The sequence below is a fragment of the Dasypus novemcinctus genome, chromosome 4 (assembly GCF_030445035.2).
Source record: "Dasypus novemcinctus isolate mDasNov1 chromosome 4, mDasNov1.1.hap2, whole genome shotgun sequence".
NCBI classification, from domain to species: domain Eukaryota; kingdom Metazoa; phylum Chordata; class Mammalia; order Cingulata; family Dasypodidae; genus Dasypus; species Dasypus novemcinctus.
The window spans coordinates 74,703,655-74,724,425 of record NC_080676.1 but is presented as its reverse complement, the minus strand read 5'-3'; the positions used below and the strand labels follow the sequence as shown (position 1 = coordinate 74,724,425).

Genomic DNA, 20,771 nt, shown 5'->3' with positions numbered 1-20,771 from the left:
AGAGAATATACAGGACTTCATCCTATAACACTAATTGCATTAAATCTTTTCACGGCACTGATACTCATATCTATGCATACTGATACTATGCTATTCATTCATGGATATTTCTGCCATATCTAAGCGGGTATAAAAGCCAAAGGGACTGTCTAGTAAATGCAGAATACTATTCAAGAGTTTCAAGTTAGGTACATTCATATGCAAGCACATGGGCATCTGTCTGTTACAGGTAAATATTAAAGACTGAGTGAAATAGTGTTAGAATACCTCTATAAAGTATGTCAGGCAAATGCCCATCCCGCCAGATCACTTAGCTGAATTTCCAAGCTGCTGATTCCTCCCTCTATCCTACAAAAGTACAAAAATACAGGTTAACTTCCAAAAGAATAAGGATTAATTGAAAATGTAGATATATTCTTTTTTTTTTTTAAGATTTATTTATTTATTTCTCTCCCCTTCCCCTCCCCTGGTTGTCTGTTCTCTGTGTCTATTTGCTGCGTCTTCTTTTGTCCACTTCTGTTGCTGTCAGCAGCACTAGAATCTGTGTTTCTTTTTGTTGCATCATCTTGTTGTGTCAGTTCTCCATGTGTGTGGCACCATTCCTGGGCAGGCTGCACTTTCTTTCGTGCTGGGCGGCTCTCCTTACAGGGTGCACTCCTTGCATGTGGGGCTCCCCTACGCGGGAGACACCCCTGCATGGCAGGGCACTCCTTGCGCGCATCAGCACTGCGCATGGGCCAGCTCCACACGGGTCAAGGAGGCCAGGGGTTTGAACCGCGGACCTCCCATGTGGTAGACAGATGCCCTAACCACTGGGCCAAGTCCGCCACCTAGATATATTCTTAGAATCAGAAGAGTTATACTTACAAGTGCTAAATCTATCAAAGTCTTTCTACGATAGATACTGCTGGATTAAATAAAATTAGCAGCAACTATCATTTAGTCAAACTGTAATGGCTCATCACCCATCAATGCTAAATGATAGCACAAAGATAAATGATTAAAACACTAACTGAACTTTTTCAAACCAGACTCCTAGTTAGGAATTAAGATTTCTTTAAAATCAGAAAAGTAACTTAAAATTATACATCTTAAAATATGAAGAACATAAAATGTGTTTCACTAAAATCATCCTCTGATAGTGTCCATTACAAAAAATACTACTTCTTGATAAAATCCCATAATAATAGCTTCCTCAGCTTAAAACTGTAAATACAAAAATGTTAAGTATTAAAAATTTTCAAGGCAGCAAGTATTTAATAATGCTAAAATAATCTACAGGTTTTTTTATATCATGCTTTGGGAGCAGATGTAGCTCAAATGACTGAGTGCCTACTGCTTCCCAAGAACAAGGTCCTGGGTTCAACCCCAGGTACCAACTAAAAAATGAAGGAAGGAAGGGAAGGAAAGAAGGAAAAATATATATCATGCTGTAATGAACCTTTAAGTAGAGACTAATACAGAGAAGTAATACCCTATGATAATAGTGCATTCATATTAGACCAGATCCTTTTCTTCTTGTAGCTAGGAAATTTTTCCTGGTATGTGAAATGAAGGTAATGAAGACTGAAAGCTGAATTATCAGAAACAAAGAATAGTCCAAATAAAATCTTTTTTCTCAGAAGCAATCGGTAAAACATTTTACATAACAGCCCTAACACAAATTTAAGGCTCAATAAATAGCTTGCAAATCAATAAGAGCTATAAACATAAAAGCAGAACAATGAAAGAAATTTAAAATCTTTACATAATAACCAAATACATAAATTCAAGGTTATGTTTATATAATTTCATCACGAGATTACAAACACAAAAGCTTTTCTAATAACTTAGTATCTTCTAAGTTTGGTAAGCCAGTGGCTTTGTTGCTAAACTAGCTACCAACGAAAATTTATTTTTAAAATACTTATTTCTACCAAGCATTCAAAATCTGGCTCAAAGCTGTGTAGTCAAATATTTTAAAGAAAAAAACACACATACCATTTTTCCAAGTAAGCAAAATTACTTTTAAATCCATTTTCTATAGCAATATTCCCAAAAAGAAAATAATAGCCTTAAAATTTTACTAATGCCAAGACATTGTTAAAAAGAGGTAAAGTAAAGCAAAATTGTATCTGTATTACACTGCTATTCATTTTTAGAATTTCTAACAAAGCTGCAATAAAGATGAAAAGAAATCGCACTGCAAAGCTACATACAGAAATAAAAATTTCTTCAAATTATATACATTAACATTATATTAAGAGTCTTTTAAGTTGAAAAATAATTAACATAGTTACTCTACAATCAAGATATTATGTATCTTTTTTTAGAAATTTATTTTTATTTATCCCCCCCCATTCTCATTGTTTGTACTCGTCTGCTTTCTGGCTCCGTTCGTTGTGTGCTCATCTTCTTTTTTTTAAGAGGCACTGGGAGCCAAACCCAGGACCTCCCATGTGGGAGGGAGGCGACCAATGGCTTGAGCTGCCTCTGCTCCCGAGATATTATACATCTCATCACATATTATCTACAGACTGGACAAATGTCTTTGAAGTGTTAACATTTTTTTTTTTAAGATTTATTTATTTATTTCTCTCCCCCTCTCCCGCCCAGTTGTCTGTTCTCTGTGTCTATTTGCTGCATCGTCTTCTTTGTCCGCTTCTGTTGTTGTCAGCGGCATGGGAATCTGTGTTTCTTATTGTTGCGTCATCTTGTTGTGTCAGCTCTCCGTGTGGGCGGCACCATTCCTGGGCAGTCTGCACTTTCTTTCATGCTGGGCGGATCTCCTTACAGGGCGCACTCCTTGCACGTGGGGCTCCCCTATGCGGGAGACACCCCTGCATGGCAGGGCACTCCTTGCGCGCATCAGCACTGCACGTGGGCCAGCTCTACATGGGTCAAGGAGGCCCAGGGTTTGAACCGCAGACCTCCCATGTGGTAGATGGACGCCCTAACCACTGGGTCAAGTCCGCTTCCCACATTCTTTTGAAAATATTTTTACAAAATGCCTCCTCATATTCTTGCATCAATTTTACTGAAAACCCTAAATTAAGACTGTGATAAATCAAAGACCATTACTAGAAATGTTAAAAAAGAAGGAAACAATTGCTGGTGAGCACCACCTGCTAAGCAGGCCAGGAAAGTGCAGATTCAGGGACCCAACAAAAAGAATTTTTGGTGTCTTTACAGACCCTCTCCCCAGGGCTCTTTAAAACTGGTCTGTGCCAGCCCTATTGATTGGGAAATACTGACTTGGGAAACTACTTTCCATGGCAAAACTCCTTCTCAGAATTTGCCCTCCAGGCAAAAGCAACTAAAAGCAAGGAAAGAAGAGTTTAAAAAGAAAAAGAAATACAAAATTCCCAGAGAAGGAACAGAAAAAGGAAGTTTTCACCTTGGAGTGAAAAAACTGCAAAATAGAGCAATCTTAAAAAGTATACCACATACCCAGGGCAAGAATGAAATGAAGAAGAGCTGAATAAATATGATCAGTAAAGTGTGGGCAATTCTAGAATAAGTTCGATCAAGTGTCTACGAAGAGCCTTAACACAAGGCCAATCAAGAATAAAACCCAAGGCAAGAGTAACTGACCTTCAGAATAAACTGATATCAAGATAATCAGATGCCTAGACATCAACAAAAATTACAAACTGTAATAAGAAACATAAAGAGATAGCCCAGTCAAAGGAATAACTAGAAATTCAGAAGAGATACAAAATTTGGAAAAACACATCAAAGATATTCAAACAAATATACTAAATTAATCCAAGAAGATGAAGGAAAATATGGCTAAGAGATAAAGAATATTAAGACACTGGGTGAGCAAAAGGAAGAAACGGCAAGTATAAAAATAAGAAAAGAAATATTACAGAACTTATGGAATGAAAGGCACAATAGAATAGACTAAAAATACACTATAGGCACACAACATGTTTGAACAGGCAGAAGAAAGGAACAGTGAACTAAAAGGACATCTGAAGTCTTACAGACAGAACAGATAAGAGAAAAAAATGGAAAAAATTAATCAGGGTTTTAGGGAACTGAATGACAGCATGAAGAGCATAAGTATACACTTCATAAGTGTCCTGGAACAAGAAGACAAGGGAAAATGGGCAGAAAGAACATTGGAGGAACTAATGGCCAAAAATTCTCCAAATTTATGAAAGACACATTCATGCTCAAGAACCAGAACAGGGAAGGGGACTTGGCCCAGTGGTTAGGGTGTCTGTCTACCACATGGGAGGTCCCCAGTTCAAACCCCCGGCCTCCTTGACCCGTGTGCAGCTGGCCCATACGCAGTGCTGATGTGCACAAGGAATGCTGTGCCACGCAGGGGTGTCCCCACATATGGGAGTCCCACACGCAAGGAGTGCGCCCCATAAGGAGAGCCGCCCAGCGTGAAAGAAAGTTCAGCCTTTCCAAGAATGGCGCCGCAGACACAGAGAGCTGACACAACAAGATGACTCAATGAAAAGAAACACAGATTCCTGCCACTGACAACAACAGTAGCGGACAAAGAAGATCACGCAGCAAACAGACACAGAGAACAGACAACTGAAGCGGGGGGGGGGGGGGGGGGGGAGGGGAGAAAAAAATATAAATAAACAAATCTTTAAAAAAAAAAAAAGCAGAAACAGACAATCATAAATGACCTACTCTGAAGCACGTGCTAAACAGAAAGTCAAATGACAAAGACAAAAAAAGAAACCTGAAAGAAGATCAATTCGTCAGATACAAGAAAACTGCAATAAGAATAATGTGCCGATTAATCATGAGAAAGCATGCAGGTGAGAAGGCAGTGGTGTGAAATATTTAAGGTACTGAAAAAGAAAAACTGCCTCCAAGAATTCTTTATCCAGCAAAACTGTCCTTCAAAAGTAAGGAAGCAGAGGACTTCCAGGAAGATGGAGGATTAGAGACACAGAACTCACTTCTCTTCCAGAAAAACAGCTTGAGGACAGTCAGAAATGGTCTGAAAAAAGTGTTCTAGGGCTTAGGACCCCAGTGTAAAGCTGAAGCAGGCAGAGGACTAAAGAGATCCAACCCTCTCAAACACCCTCCCTGCTGACCAGGAATAGTTGTTGAGGACACAAGGGGAGTGGAAGTATTTCCTACCCAGGAAAAGGGAAGGAGATGCTGGCAAAGAGAGAGCAGCTAGCTTCTAAGAATGTCTGATTTGCAAGGCTCTGAACAGCCCTGAGGCAAGATGCTCTATCACAATGTTCCAGTCAGGGTTCCAGCAAAAACCTGACTAGGGTTTGAGCTGAGAGGTCTGCTGGAAGAAAGCCATCTGCCGGCAGACCAAGGAAGTGCATACAAGGAAGATACAAGCAAATAAATAAGAAAGGCTTTTTTGGGCCTTTATACTCTCCATCCCAAGGGCCTTGGAAACAGGTATGCAACAAATTATTGGGCCTAAGGCCTGGATTTGAGCAAATAAATGGACAATCCTAAAGAGCTAGAACACACTGAACCAAATATCGAAGAAGAGCAGTAACACACAGCCTCCAACCACTAAATCCCTATACAAGCGAGAGAAAGAAATTGAGTATCAGAGTATACTCACCATCATAATCAGATGCCCAGATATCAGCAAAAAATTACAAGCCATATTTAGAAAAAGGAAGCTGTAGCTCAAGCAAAGGAATATATCAAACCTCTGATGAGATACAGAATTTGAGACAACTAATCAAGGAAGTTCATTCAAATCTCCCCAATCAAATCAATGAGTGAAAGACAACATGGCTAAAGAGACAAAGGACACTAAGATGACACTGGGCGAATACAAAGAAGAATTTGAAATCCTGAAAAGAAAAATAATAGGGCTTATGGGAATGAAAGACACAATAGGTGAGTAACAACACATTAGTGCAGTAGATTCTGAAGTGGAAGGCAGAGACCTCAGCAGAGATTGGCAGCCATCTCGCTTCACCACCTGGCAGGACCTGATAGTACCTTTTTTTCTTTTTTTTAAAGATTTATTTTTATTTATTTCTCTCCCCTTCCCCGCCCCCCTCCCAGTTGTTTGTTCTCTGTGTCCATTCCCTGTGTGTTCTTCTGTGACCGCTTCTATCCTTATTAGCAGCACTGGAAGTCTGTGTTTCTTTTCGTTGTGTCATCTTGCTGTGTCAGCTCTCCATGTGTGCTTTGGGCAGGCTGCACTTTCTTTCGCGCTGGGTGGCTCTCCTTACGGGGTGCACTCCTTGCGCATGGGGCTCCCCTACGTGGGGGACACCCCTGCAAGGCACGGTACTCCTTGCGCGCATCAGCACTGTGCATGGGCCAGCTCCACACAGGTCAAGGAGGCCCAGGGTTTGAACCGCATACCTCCCATGTGGTAGGCAGATGCCCTATCCATTGGGCCAAGTCCGCTTCCCATCTGATGGTACCTTGATTTGAACTCTTCACAGCATTAGAATTTTAAGGTTTAACTCAAGTAAATCCCTTTTTAAAAAGGGGAAAAAAAAAAACCACTAGTGGCATACAACAGCAGACTGGAACTTACAGAAGGAATAAATGATACAGAAGACAGAATAGCAAAATTGAAGAGAGAGAAAAGAATGGAAAAAATTAATCAGGGCCTCACAAAGTCGAATGATAACACAAAGTGCAACAACATACATGTCATGGGAGTTCCAGAAGGAGACAAGAGGGAAAGGGGGCAGAAAGAGTATTTGAGGAAATAATAGCTGTAAACTTCCAATTCCCATGAAATAAATGAAATTACATGTCCAAAAAGCAAAGCATACTCTAACCAGAATAAATAGGAATAGATCTACTCCAAAACACATATTATTTAGAATGTCAAAGGCCAAAGACAAGGAGAAAATTCTGAGAGCATCAAAGGAGAAAAGCAAACCATCATATACACGGGATGAGGATTTTAGAAACCATGGAGGCAAGAAGACAGTGGTATGATATAATTTGGATAATGAAAGAGGAAAAATGCCAGCTGAGAATTCTTTATCCAGCAAAAAGTGTTGACTTCAAGGATGAAAGTGAGTTTAAAACATCCACAAATAAACAGAAACTAAGAGAGTTTGTAAAAAAGAATCCAGTTTTGCAAAAAGCACTAAAGAGAGCCCTACAGCCAAAAAAGAAAAGACAGGAGGGAGTAAGATATGGCTCAGGTGACTGGGCTCCCTGCCTAGTACGTGGGAGGTGGCTGGTTCAGATCCTGGTGCCTCCTAAAGAAGACAGCGAGCTGGTGCAATGGGCAGGTGCAGCAAGCTGACTTAACAAGAGTCACAAGAAGAAAAAACATTTAGGGAAACGAACTTGACCCAGTGGTTAGGGCGTCCATCTACCACATGGGAGGTCCGCGGTTCAAATCCCGGGCCTCCTTGACCCATGTGGAGCTGGCCCATGCGCAGTGCTGATGCGTGCAAGGAGTGCCATGCCACGCAGGGGTGTCCCCCGCGTAGGGGAGCCCCATGCACAAGGAGTGCACCCCGTACGGAGAGCCGCCCAGCGCAAAAGGGAGTGCAGCCTGCCCAGGAATGGCGCCGCCCACACCTCCCGTGCCGCTGACGACAACAGAAGCGGACAAAAGAAACAAGACACAGCAGACAGACACAGAGAACAGACAACCGGGGGCGGGGGGGGGGGGGGAATTAAATAAATAAATAAATCTTTTAAAAAAAGAAAAAGAAAAAACATTTAGACACACAACAAAGGGAGCAGAGGTTCCCAGTGCCTCATAAAAGACAGCAAGCTTATGTGACAGGGACAGGCGCGGCACGCTGACACAACAGGATGATGCAACAAGAGACGTGGGGAAGAAAAACACAATGAGAGACACAACAAAGCAGGGAGGGAAGGTGGCTCAAGATTAGGTACCTCCTTCCCACATGAGAGGTCCCAGGTTCCGCTCCTGGTGCCTCCTAAAGAAACAAGGAAGACAAACAGATACCGCAAGTGAAAAACAACAAGGGGGTGGGAGAAATTTTAATTTTAATTAACAACAACAACAACAACAAAAATATATATATATATGTAAAAGAAAGAAAAGATAGGAGAGCCCTGGAGTTGAATGCTGAAGGCAAGAATAGCAGCAAGGAAAACTAAGAGGAAAAAGAGGAAAATAAGCTATGACATATGAAAGCCAAAAATAAAATGGTAAAAATAAACAATGCATCTATAGTAATATCTTTGATTGTGAATAGACTAAACTCCCCAATCAAAATATAAAGGTTGACAGAATGGATTTAAAAACGTAAGCCATCCATATGCTGTCTAAAAGAGACTCAAGGAATACAAATCAGCGGAAAGCGAGAGGCTGGAAAGAGATACTCCACACAAACAGTAGCCAAAAAAAGAGAAGGGGTAGCTATACTAATATCCAACAAAACTGACTTTAAATACAAAGCTTCTGTAAGAGACAAAGGCGGCCATTATATATTAATAAAATGGACAACCCACCAGGAAGAACAAACAGTCATAATATCTACGTACCTAACCAGGTGCCCTAAATTACTTGAGGCAAACTCTGGCAAAACTAAAGGAAGAAAATAAACATCTCTACAATAATAGTTGGAGACTTCAACACGTCACTCACATCAATAGACAGAACTAGACAGAAGATCAACAAGGAAACAGAGAATTTGAACATATGATAAACAAGCTATATCTAACAGACATATACAGAACATTGCATCCCTACATTCTTCTCAAGTGCTCATGGAGCTTCCTCCAGGACAGACAACCTGGTCGGTCACAAAGCTGATCTCAAGATCAAAAGACTGAAATTACACAAAGCACCTTCCCAGATCATAATAGAATGAGGCTGGAAATCAATAATAAGCAGGAAAGGAGAAAATTCATAAGTGTGTAGAGACTAAGTAACACACTCCTAAGCAATCAGTGAGTCAAAGAAGAAATTATAAGAGAAATCAATAAATATCACTAGAGGGCAGCAGACTTGGCCCAGTGGTTAGGGCGTCCGTCTACCACATGGGAGGTCCGCGGTTCAAACCCCAGGCTTCCTTGACCCATGTGTAGCTGGCCCATGCGCAGTGCTGATGCACACAAGGAGTGCCCTGCCACGCAGGGATGTCCCCCCGCATAGGGGAGCCCCATGCTCAAGGATTGCACCCCGTAAGGAGAGCCGCCCAGCACAAAAGAAAGTGCAACCTGCCAAGGAGTAGCACCGCACACACGGAGAGCTGACGCAGCAAGATGACGCAACAAAAAGAAACATAGATTCCCGTGCCACGGACAACAACAGAAACGGACAAAGAAGACGCAGCAAATAGACACAGAGAATAGACAACCGGGGGTGGGGCGGGGAGAGAGAAATAAATAAATCTTTAAAAAAATCAAAATCAAAATAAATAAATATCACTAGAAAATGAAAACAAGAACACAACTTATCAAAACTTATAGGATACAGTAAAGACAGTGCTGAGAAACCTGCCTTTGCTGATGAACCCTAAATGCCTATATTGAAAAAAGAAGAGCTAAAATCAAAGATCTAAGTCAATACCTGGAAGAACTAGAAGAACAGCAAACCAATCCTAAAGCAAGCAGAAGCAAAGAAATAATAATGATTAAGAGCAGAAATAAATGAAATTGAGAACCCAAAAAAAAAAAAACCAGAAGCAGGCTCTTTGAGAAGATCACTAAAATTGACAAACCCTTAGCTAGACTAACAAAGATAAAACGAGAAGATATCAAACCAATCGCATTTAAAGAGATTAAATCAGTCATCAGAAATCTCCCAAAAAAAGAAAAGTCCAGAACCAGATGTCTTCACAGGTGAATTCTACCAAGAATTTCAAGAAGAATTAACATAAATCCTGTTTAAACTCTTCCAAAAACTTGAAGAGGAAGGAAAATTACCCAACACATTTTATGAAGTCTACTTTAGCCTAAGACCAAAGCCAGATAAGGATATTACAAAAACTAAAATTACAGATCAATCTCTCTAATGAACATAGATGTAAAAATTCTCAACAAAATACTTGCAAATAGAATACAACAGCATATGAAAAGAATTATACACCACGATCAAGTGGGAGTTATTCCTGGTATGCCAGGGTGGTTCAACACAAGAAAATCAATCAATATAATAGACCACATTAACAAATTGAAGGAAACAAACCACATGATTATGCTAATTAATGCAGAAAAGGAATTCAACAAAATCCAGCATCCTTTCTTCATAGAAAACATTGGAAAAGATAGGAATAGAAGAAAAGTTGTTCCTCAATATGATAAAGGGAACATATGAAAATCCTACAGCCAACATCATACTCAATGGGGCTGACAAGGATGCCCACTGTTACCACTGTTATTCAACATTGTCCTAGAAGTTGCAGCTAGAGCAGTTAGACAAGAGAAAAAAAAAAGGCATCCAAACTGGAAAGTAGTAAAACTTTTATTATTTCTAGAGAACATGATCATATATATACAAAGTCCCAAAAATTCTACAACAAAGCTGAGAGCTATTAAACAATATCAGCAAAGTGGCAGGGTACAAGATCAACATGCAAAGATCAGTTTTTCTGTATAGTAGTTAATAAGCAATGTCAGGAGCCAATTAAGAAAAAAATTCCTTTACAAAAGCAACTAAAAGAATCAAATATCTAGGAACAAATTTAACCAAGATTTAAAGAAACTGTTGCTTGAAATCAAAGAAAGCCTACGGAAGGATATCCCATGTTCATGGATTGGAAGACTATCATCAAGATGTCAGTTCTACCCAAAACGACTTATATATTAAACATAATCCCAATAAAAATCCCAACAGCCTACTTTGCAGAAATGGAAAAACCAATTACCAAATTTATTTAGAGGGATAAGAGGCCCTGAATAACCAAAAATGTCTTCAAAAAGAAGAATGAAGTTGGAGACCTCTCATTTCCTGACTTTCAGGCATATTACAAAACTAAAGCAGTCAAAAAAAGCATGATACTGGCATATAGACTACTGACCAATGGAATCCAATTGAGAGTTCAGAAATCCTGTAACTATATACCCAGAAGAACTGAAATCAAGGATACAGACAGACATTTGCACATCAATCAATGTTCATAGCAGCATTATTCACAATTGCCAAATGATGGAAGCAGCCCAAGTGTCCATCAAGTAATGAATGAATAAACAAATTAAGCATACACGATAAAGTATTATTCAGCTGTAAGAAGGAATGAAATCCTGATGCATGTGACAACACGGAAGAACCCTGAGGACATCATGCTGAGTGAAGCAAGCCAGATACAAAAGAACAAATATTGGGAAGTGGACGTGGCTCACCTGATAGAACATCCATCTACCATATGGAAGGTCCAGGGTTCAATCCCCAGGGCCTCCTAACCCATGTGGTAAGCTGACCCATGTGCAGTGCTGCCGCGTGCACAAGGAGTGCCACGCGCAAGGAGTGCCATGCCACGTGGGGACATCCCCATGTAGTGGTGTCCCACACACAAGGAGTGCTCCCCGTAAGGAGAGCCCCCCAGCGTGAAAGAAGTGCAGCCTGCCCAGGAGTGGTGCCGCACACATGGAGAGCTGACGCAGCATGATGATGCAACAAAAAAGAGACGCAGTTTCCCAGTGCTGCTGGATAATGCAAGCAGATGTAGAAGAACACAAAGCGAATGGACACAGAGAGCAGACAACGGGGGGAAGGGGAGAGAAATAAACTAAATCTTTAAAATAAAAAGAACAATACTGTGATATCACCGATACAAACTAATTTATAATAAGCAAACTCAGAGTTAGAACCTAGAATATAGTTACCAGGAGATAGAATTGGGGTAGAGAATGGGGCGTTGATGCTTAATTTGTACAGAATTTCTATTTAGGCTGACTATAACTGTTTGGAAATGGACAGAGTTGATGGTAGCACATTATTGTGAGATAATTAACAGCAGCAAATTATGCATGTCAAAGTAGAAGAAAGGAGTAGTTCTGGGTTGAGTATGTTACTAGAAGGAAAGCTAGAGGATAAAATATGGGACTGTATAACATTGTGAATCTTGTAGTAGTAATGACTATGGTTAATAATACAAATATAAGAATGTTGTTTCATTAACTATATCAATGTACACCATTATAACAGGGTGTTAATAATAGGGAGGGGGAATGGACATAGCTCAAGTGGTTAAGCACCTGCTTCCCATATATGAGGTCCCAGATTCGAGCCCCATTACCTCCCAAAAACAAACAAATCAAACAAAAAACCAATTCTCGCTGGCGCATTGATGTAGCTCAGTGTTTGAGTGCCTGCTTCCCATGTACGAGGTCCTAGTGTCAATCCCCAGTACCTCCAAAAAGGAAATAATAATAATAGGGTGGTATATGCAGAAAAAATACACCTATTGCAAACTAAGAACTATAACTAACAGCAATATTTTAATATTCTTTCATCAACTGAAACAGAGGTGTCATACCAATGCAAAGTGTCACAAAGGGGGGTCTAAGGGAACACTATTTTTTTTATTTTAAAGATTTATTCATTTATTTATCTCTCCCCTTTCCCCCCACCCTGGTTGTCTGTTCTCTGTGTCTATTTGCTGCATCTTCTTCGTCTGCTTCTGTTGTTGTCAGCGGCACTGGGGATCTGTGTTTCCTTTTGTTGCGTGATCTTGCTGTGTCAGCTCTCCGTGTGTGCGGCACCATTCCTGGGCAGGCTGCACTTTCTTTCACGCTGGGCAGCTCTCCTGACGGGGCACACTCCTTGTACATGGGGCTCCCCTACGCGGGGGACACCCCTGCATGGCAGGGCACTCATTGCGCTCATCAGCACTGCGCATGGGCCAGCTCCACACGGGTCAAGGAGGCCCAGGGTTTGAACCGCGGACTTCCCATGTGGTAGACAGACGCCCTAACCACTGGGCCAAGTCCGCCGCCAGAACACTGTATTTTTATACGACTTTTATGCAAACCTACTTGTCTAGTTTTTTTTTAAATTATTACAATTAAATAAAACATTACACTAAGTGAAAAAAAACAGACAGTACTATATATGGTATGACTTCATTTGAATAAAATGTAAATATAAATAAATCTGTACACAGAATTAGATTAGTGGTTATGTAGGGCTGGGGAAGGACAGAGGGATTGAGAGGTGATTACTAAGGTGTCTGGGGATTTTCCTTCTATAGTAATGAAAACATTATAAAATTGTAGAGATGAATGCACAGTCATTGAGTGTACAATTTGGATGGATGGATTTATGATATTGAATATATCTCAATGAAACTGCATAAACCAAAAAAAAAGTCTTAATGTCTTTTAACTATTCGCTAAACTAAACCATATTTTAGTCAGGTTCTACTGCTATATGGGAGTGAGAAATGGAGGGACAGAAGGAGAGAGGGAGAAAAGAAGGATGGAAGCCAAGCCTGTTCCAAGCTAGAGATTTCTATGAATATGGTTGGAATCTATATACTGTAATTGCAAAGAACAGACATTTGTGTTCTTTTAATTCCCACTAGCTGCTTTGAAAATTAAAGTTATTAAGATTCCTTTGAAGAAGAAATAATTTATACATTTTGAACTGAAAATGCTATCTGAATATCATGGCGTAATGATGGTCCAACATATTCAAACCAATCACTACCTAGGAATTACCCTACCCAGGTCTTTCTAGTCATATGTGTTCATTTCACCCTCACCAAATTCAAGCTAACCTTAAAAACTTTGTAATTAATGAAGTTCATTCTACTTAAGAAAGAAAAGCCTGCATGGGAGTAATCTGATACTTGAAAGAAATGACCAAGTGAGTAAAACTGAAATTTCTTACCTGTCCTTTACCTTTTCAAATCAACTAACCAGTACTCATTTATCAAACAAGAAACCAACTGTCCATCCCTGTTAAAAAGCAATTTTATAAATTCATTAGAATACAAGTCACAAAAGGGATACAAGAAACCTTCCAATCTAAATCACTTATTTGGGAAACAACATCCCAAAACCTAACCCTATCACAACTGAGAGGATAAACTACCAAACAACTATGTAATCCTCCTTCAAATTTACTAATAGAAACTAACTCTTAAGATTAGTAAATCAGGACTCACAAAAAAGCTGTTTTATTTTTACATGAAGTTTTATTGAATAAACATTAGTTTTGTAAATAATCACAAAACATTTTGTACTAGGATGATCAAAATCACCCAGGCAATTTTTCAAATATCTCCTAAAAGATACAAGTATACACTGATAAGGTACCTTACATTTACAAACTGCTTTCACATGTCATTTCATTTGACACCCACCCACACTTTCACCCCTTCAACTACCTCAGCATATTGTGTGTCTCGGTTATACAGATGATGAAACTAAGGTCTGAGAGGTTAAGTACCCAAGGTTGTACACTATCTAAGTAGAAATATAAAGACTTCAACTAGATCCGCTGGCTCCTAACAAATATCTAATTAATACCACCACAGGGAAGTCATGTTCAAGTTTAAATCTATTTACTATTACTCTGAACAATGTTCTGAGAACTGGGGGAAAAAAACTTTCTGCGTAAGTGTATCAATGACCATAAAATTTAAAATTATAATGCTACCTATAGTGATCGCCATAAAGAAAGAGAATTCCCTTGATCTTTACAACAGAAAAGCTTTTTAATGTAATAACTAAGGGAAAGCCAGAGAAGATTACAGGAGTATCCACGTAAAAATTAAACCTTAATTCTTTACTTGATTTCTGAAGTGTCAATTCTTTGAGAACAAAAACATAACTCTAAGTTAAAGATCAGTGATAGGGAGCAGCTGTGGCTCAAACAATTGGGCTCCCATCTACCATATGGAGGGTCCCCGGTTCGATTCCCAGGGCCTCCTGGTGAAAAATAAAAAGCAAGCTGGCCCATGCAGTGCAGAGAGGTAGCTGGCTGGGGCAGAGAACTGGCACAACAGGATGATGCAACAGAAAGAGACACAGAGGAGAAACAGTGAAAGACACAGTAAACCAGGGAGCTGAGGTGGCTCGGGCGACTGAGTGCCTCTCTCCCATGTTGCAAAGTCCCGGGATCAGTTCCTGGTGCCTCCTAAAGAGAAGACAAGAAGAGAAGACAAGCAGACACAGCAGAACACGCAACGAATGGACACAGAGAGCAGACAGTGAGTGCAAGCGGTAAGGGGCAGGGATAAATAAATAAATCGTTTTTCTAAAAAGGTCAATGATAAGAAATTGGAATTATTACTTCTAGTCTAGTATGAAATATAATTAAATACTCAGTTAAAAACTTATAAATGGGCTACATAAAGACATACTCTATTTCTATTAATAGTTCATCTTTTGACAATGAGTCAATTACTCTAACCAACTCTGTGTAGAACACATGCCCAGAATTACACAAGGCACGAGACACAATGTATAGGTGCGTTCACACATAAAACAAATAAATGGTACAGTCCATAGCTTGAAGGAATAATTTTTAATCTAATTAGAGAGTTGAGATTTGCCATACATTCAATCATAGAATACCTAAAGAGGTAAAGAGGCCCAGTGAATTCTCCTAATTCCAACAATGATATGAAGTAGGAAAAAGTCATGAAACATGTTTGTTGGTGAGATTCTTTTTTCATAAGGTAGAAATCAATTCAGCAAGGTAACACCATTTACAAATACCAGCTTCTACTAATTTTCTTATTTTGGGCCAATTTAATCTCATTAAAGAAAAAGTAGGACCTTTTATCTTTCTTTTTCAATCTATGAATGAAATGAAACATTAAATTGGTTGCATAATACAAGATTTTTAGTTTTATTTTCAAAATGTTATGACTATTAAAATTACTACTTTGTATTACTGGGATATTTAAGCATTTTAAATTCAAATCTTCTATTAAACAATCACATCTTTTAATAAAATACCCAGAATTCACAAACTAATTTGAATTAACTAAATAACAAAATTTTATATTTACAAGGCAGACATAGTAAAATAGTACCTATCTATTCCCTAGCATTCTCTTGAACTGGACATGGTTGTCCTCCCAAAAACTTCTAGGTGTTTGTTATTGTGGCTTATAATTGAAGCAGCGATTTATACAAGGATTAAAAGTTCACAAAGCACCCTCCCATATACCATTATTTTCAATGCAGAAGTAAGCCAGTGAATAAAGAAGATATAGATTCATAAAAATCAAAGGACTTGAATTTACAGTCCAGAAGGTATAGATCTCTTTTTCCCTGCTCCTCCTCACTAAGCACAACTATAAACCACAGAAATAACAAGAGACAACCAAAGGAGTACTCTGAATGGTGGTAAGAAGGCAGTGAACTGTTTTGGAATCCCAGAACTACAGAAACAACACAAAAGGGCAGGTATATCACATCTCCATACCCAATAGAAGGAAGGAGGCCACCTAGAGCTGGCATTTCCTGACTAACAACCTAGCAAAAGAAGGTAGCCCCTTCCCTAAACTCTGACTGAATAGGAGTACCCTTGGCAATATCAGGCAAAAGACATCAACTGGAGGCCCCACCAATGATAAGGTCAGGTAAACACTCTCCTTCCCTGCCCAGCCTAAGAGTCCTCTTTCCACCAAGAGATAATGAAGCAAGCAAGCAGAAGAGGCAAGAGGCACCCAGCCATAGCAAGCATTTGAGTTGAGGAACTCTCTTTTTCCCCACCCAGAGACACCTGGGCATCTGAAGGAGGAGGGGCACCAGGAGGCAAATCCCACCACACCACTCTCCCAAGAAACACCTGGAGGCCTGGCCTTTCAGGCAGCACAAACAGAGATGAGGAAAGCCCCAATGGCATCAGATAAATCAGGAAGACCAAAGTTAACACCACAAAGACTGAAATTAAACCACCACTGAACCACAGCACACAAAAGAGGGTCAAGTCCAATGGGCTAAACCTAAGCAGGGTAACTGTTTGCTAAAATGAAAGATTTAAATAAGAATCTCCTAATAAAATAGACAAAATGTCCACAATACAATAGGAAATCACCCAAGAATATCACAACATGAATGAGAAAAGATAATCAACTAAGGCCAACACAGAGATGAGTCAGATATTGGGATTATTTGACAAGGATATTAAAGCAGCCATCATAAAAATGTTTCAATCATCAATTACAAATTCTCCTGAAAACAATGGAAAATCTCAGCAAAGAAACAGAAGTTATAAAAAAAGAAGCAAAAGGAGTTGAACTAAAATACAATTTTAAAACTATTTGATAGACTCAGTATAAGAGGTAACATGAGAGAATCATTGAACTTGGGCACAGAAAGATATAATTCTTCCAATATGACCAACAGTGAGAAAACAGACTAAAATCAACAAAACAATCTTTGGGACCTCTGTGACAGTAACAAAGGATTCAACACTCATATCATCAGAGTCCAAGAAAGAGAATGGGGCTGGGTTTTTTAAGAAATAATGATTGAAAACTTTTTAAGTTTGGTGAACAACACAAACTCAAAAGATTCAAAAAGCTGAGTGAACCCAAACAAAATAAACCCAAATAAATCAACATCACCACCCATTATAATTAAAGACAAAAAAGAAAATCATGAGAGCAGCCAGAGAGAAACAGCACAGTGCTCATAAAGGAACACCAACTCAAATGACAGTAGATTTCTCATCTGAAACGAAAAGAGCCAAAAAGAATTGATACCATACTTTTCGAATACTGAAAATAAAACAGGAACTGCCAACCACAAATTCTATATCCAGTAAAACTATCCTTCAGGAATAAAGGATAAATAACAATCTCAAAAAAAGATTAAGTATGTGACAGACCTACCCTTCAAGAGTGGCTAAAGAAAGAATCTTGGGGTATCAAGACAGGAAAAGGAAAAATGGAAAAAATCAGAAACATAAATACAATATACTATCCTTTTAAAAATTAGTTTTGTAAATAATATTTGATGGTTGACACAGAAGTTGTAACACTAAATGACACTCAGTGCAACTGTATTTACAAGTGGAGAGGGTAAAGGGATCTAAACAGACCAAATGGTAAAATGGTGATACCAGTACACTCTTATAAGTCACATACGTATGTTGTAATAACCAGAGAAACCAGTATGAAAAGTATACTGAGACAGACTAAAAAATAATAAATCAAGATAAAATCCTGAAATAAGTTCAAGGAGCCAGTGAGAAGACAAGACAGCAACAAAAACCAGAGGAAATGAAAACAAACAATAAAATCAGACTTAAGTGCAAACACATAAATAATTAACTTAAAGGCAACCAGACTAAATAAACAAATCAAAAGGCAATATGGATTAAAAAATATGACCCAACTATTGTTTGTTTACAAGAAACTTCAATGATATAGGTAAGTTGAGAGTTAAAGAATGAAAAAGAAGTAACATTAATTTTGTAAAAAGCTGAACTGGCGATACTGATAACACGACTGTGGTGGACCAAATTGTGTACCCAGTTTGGACATATATTTGGTATTGCTCAGCTGTCTTGTAGGTAAAGGCCCATTGTAAATAAGATCATTTTGAGAAGGACCGTGGGAAGATGGCAGGAAGGAAGCACGAGCAATCAGTCCATCTACCAAAACAACTATGGAACTGGCAGAAACTGACTGAAATCAACAACTCTGAATGTGGAGTCCATGGGAACACTCTGTGGCATCCAGGGAAGAGATCAAGAAAGAAGCTGGTAAACTGGGATAAAGACCACTGAGTTTTCACCATTCCTGCAGAGGCTACCATCCTCCCTTCCCCAATCTTAGTGCAGGCAGCAGTGAAGACTGAAACTCCAGCTACTGGCTCAGCTTGCTGGTAGCCCAGAATAGTCCTCCAAACTCCAGGGATGTGTGGCCTACTCACAGATGTTTACCTTAGATCAACTATTTCAGATTACTGGTGAACTGCTCTGAAGATGCCCACTGTTCCTACCCCCCCTGGGGGAAAGGTCGCAGAGGAATCTTAAAGAGAGCATCTTTCCATAAAACTAAAGAAAACCCTTACAGGGCTGCATTAATGGGTCAAGTGCTGAACTAAGAAAACCAGCTTCAAAAGCCATAGAAGTAGCTCCTGGCACCTTTGCTAGCTACACCCCACACCCTTCACAACCCAGGGTGGAGTCTGCCTGTACTCCCAGCATGGTACCTAGGCCTGGTTCCAGAGGGAACAGAGTGGTTCCAGTGGGCATACTGGGGTGCATGTATGTCAGTGACCATCTAAAGGGTGAAAGTCTGAGACACTAAACCAGGTAACCTGTCTGAGGCAGGCCCTCCCAAAGTGTGTCTACAGGGAAGAGAAGCCCCTTGCGGAGAGCTAGGACAGTATGAGAAACAATAAAGTTCAAATGGCCTGGGACAAAGGACTACCACCATTAAGACACACAAAAGAAACACCATGAGAGGGAGGTCTATTGCAGAGGGAGTAGAGGCATTCATTCAAAATCCAATAAACTTTAAACAGTGAAACTTCTAAGTAAGTACAAGCCCAGGAGAAGAAGCAGGTTCCCTAGCTCCTCTTCCACACAGGTTCAGATAAAACAGAGAGGACTATGCACTTTTCATCTGCCTCACCAGCGAAAGGAGAGCCAATTTTCAAAGACAGAGATAGGTGCTTTTTGCCCTGGTTGGTTGGTTTTGTTTAGCTTCTGGCATTCAAGAAAATTTCTATCAATATCACTAGATGGATACAAACTTAAGGGACAGCCCAGGGACTAAATCTCAGAGTTAATACTTTAAAATATTATAACAACAGATTACGACACAAACAGAGAAAATGATGGCCCATCAAAGAATCAAGATAAAAATTCAGAAATCATCAACAAAGAACACCAGACTTTGGACTTACCTTATAGACAGTTTAAAATAATGATCCTCAATATGCTCAAGGACATTGAAAAAATAAAAAATTTAAAAAATCAAAGAACTAAGGGATAAGAGGAAAACAATGAATGAACAAAATGGGACTCTCTCCAGGGAAGTACTGGAGTTGAAGAACACAAAAACTGAAATGAAAAATGCTGTGGAGGGTTTCAAAAACAGCTTGCAGATGACAGAAGAATCAGCAAACATGAAGACAAGATAACTAAAATGATACAGGCTAAGGAGCATAAAGAGAAAAGAAAAAAAAGAACAAACCTGTGTGACACCCTCGAGCATACCAATATACACATTACAGAAGTCCCAGAAGAGGGGAAAACAAAAACAAAAACAGAAAGAGGCAGAAAGAATATTCAAAGAAATAATGACAAAAAGTACTTCCCAAATTTCATGAAAGACAAGGATATGCACATTTAAGATGTCCAAAGAACCCCCAAAACAAGGTAAACTCAAAGAGAACCATGCCAAACACAAACAAACTGTACAATGCCAAGGACAAGGAAAGAGTTTTGAAAGCTGCAAGAGAATAGCAGTGAATTATGGGCAAGGGAATCCCATTATGATTAAGTACCAATTTCCCATCAAAAAAACCTGGAGGAAAGAAGAACTGTGGAAAAAAATTATTAAAGCACAGAAAGAAAACAACTGCCAACCAAGAATTTTTTATCTGGCAAAACTTTCTTTCAAAAATGAGGGAGAGGCGGCGGACTTGGCCCAGTGGTTAGGGCGTCCATCTACCACATGGGAGGTCCGTGGTTCAAATCCCAGGCCTCCTTGACCCGTGTGGAGCAGGCCCATGCGCAGTGCTGATGCGCCCATGGAGTGCCGTGCCACGCAGGGGTGTCCCCCGCGTATGGGAGCCCCATGCACAAAGAGTGCGCCCCGTAAGGAGAGCTGCCCAGCGCGAAAGGAAGTGCAGCCTACCCAGGAATGGTGCCATACACATAGAGAGCTGACACAACAAGATGATGCAACAAAAAGAAACAGATTCCTGTGCTGCTGACAACAACAGAAGCGGAC

General features: G+C 39.6%; 1 protein-coding gene across 7 annotated transcripts in view; it reads right to left on the bottom strand.

The window, feature by feature from the left end:
* The window catches only part of ZNF148 (zinc finger protein 148), a 148,750-nt gene that overhangs the window by 100,696 nt on the left and 27,283 nt on the right, over nt 1-20,771 (bottom strand). For 2 of the 7 annotated variants that reach the window (XM_058295666.1, XM_058295665.2), the window contains exon 2: nt 268-348. The exons of 4 other annotated variants lie outside the window; for them this stretch is intronic. The gene's annotated coding sequence lies outside the window, so the exon portion shown is untranslated. Of the gene's footprint in view, nt 1-267; nt 349-13,729; nt 13,748-20,771 lie in introns of those variants that run through there. One more of the 7 variants, XM_071214738.1, reaches the window with a different exon arrangement.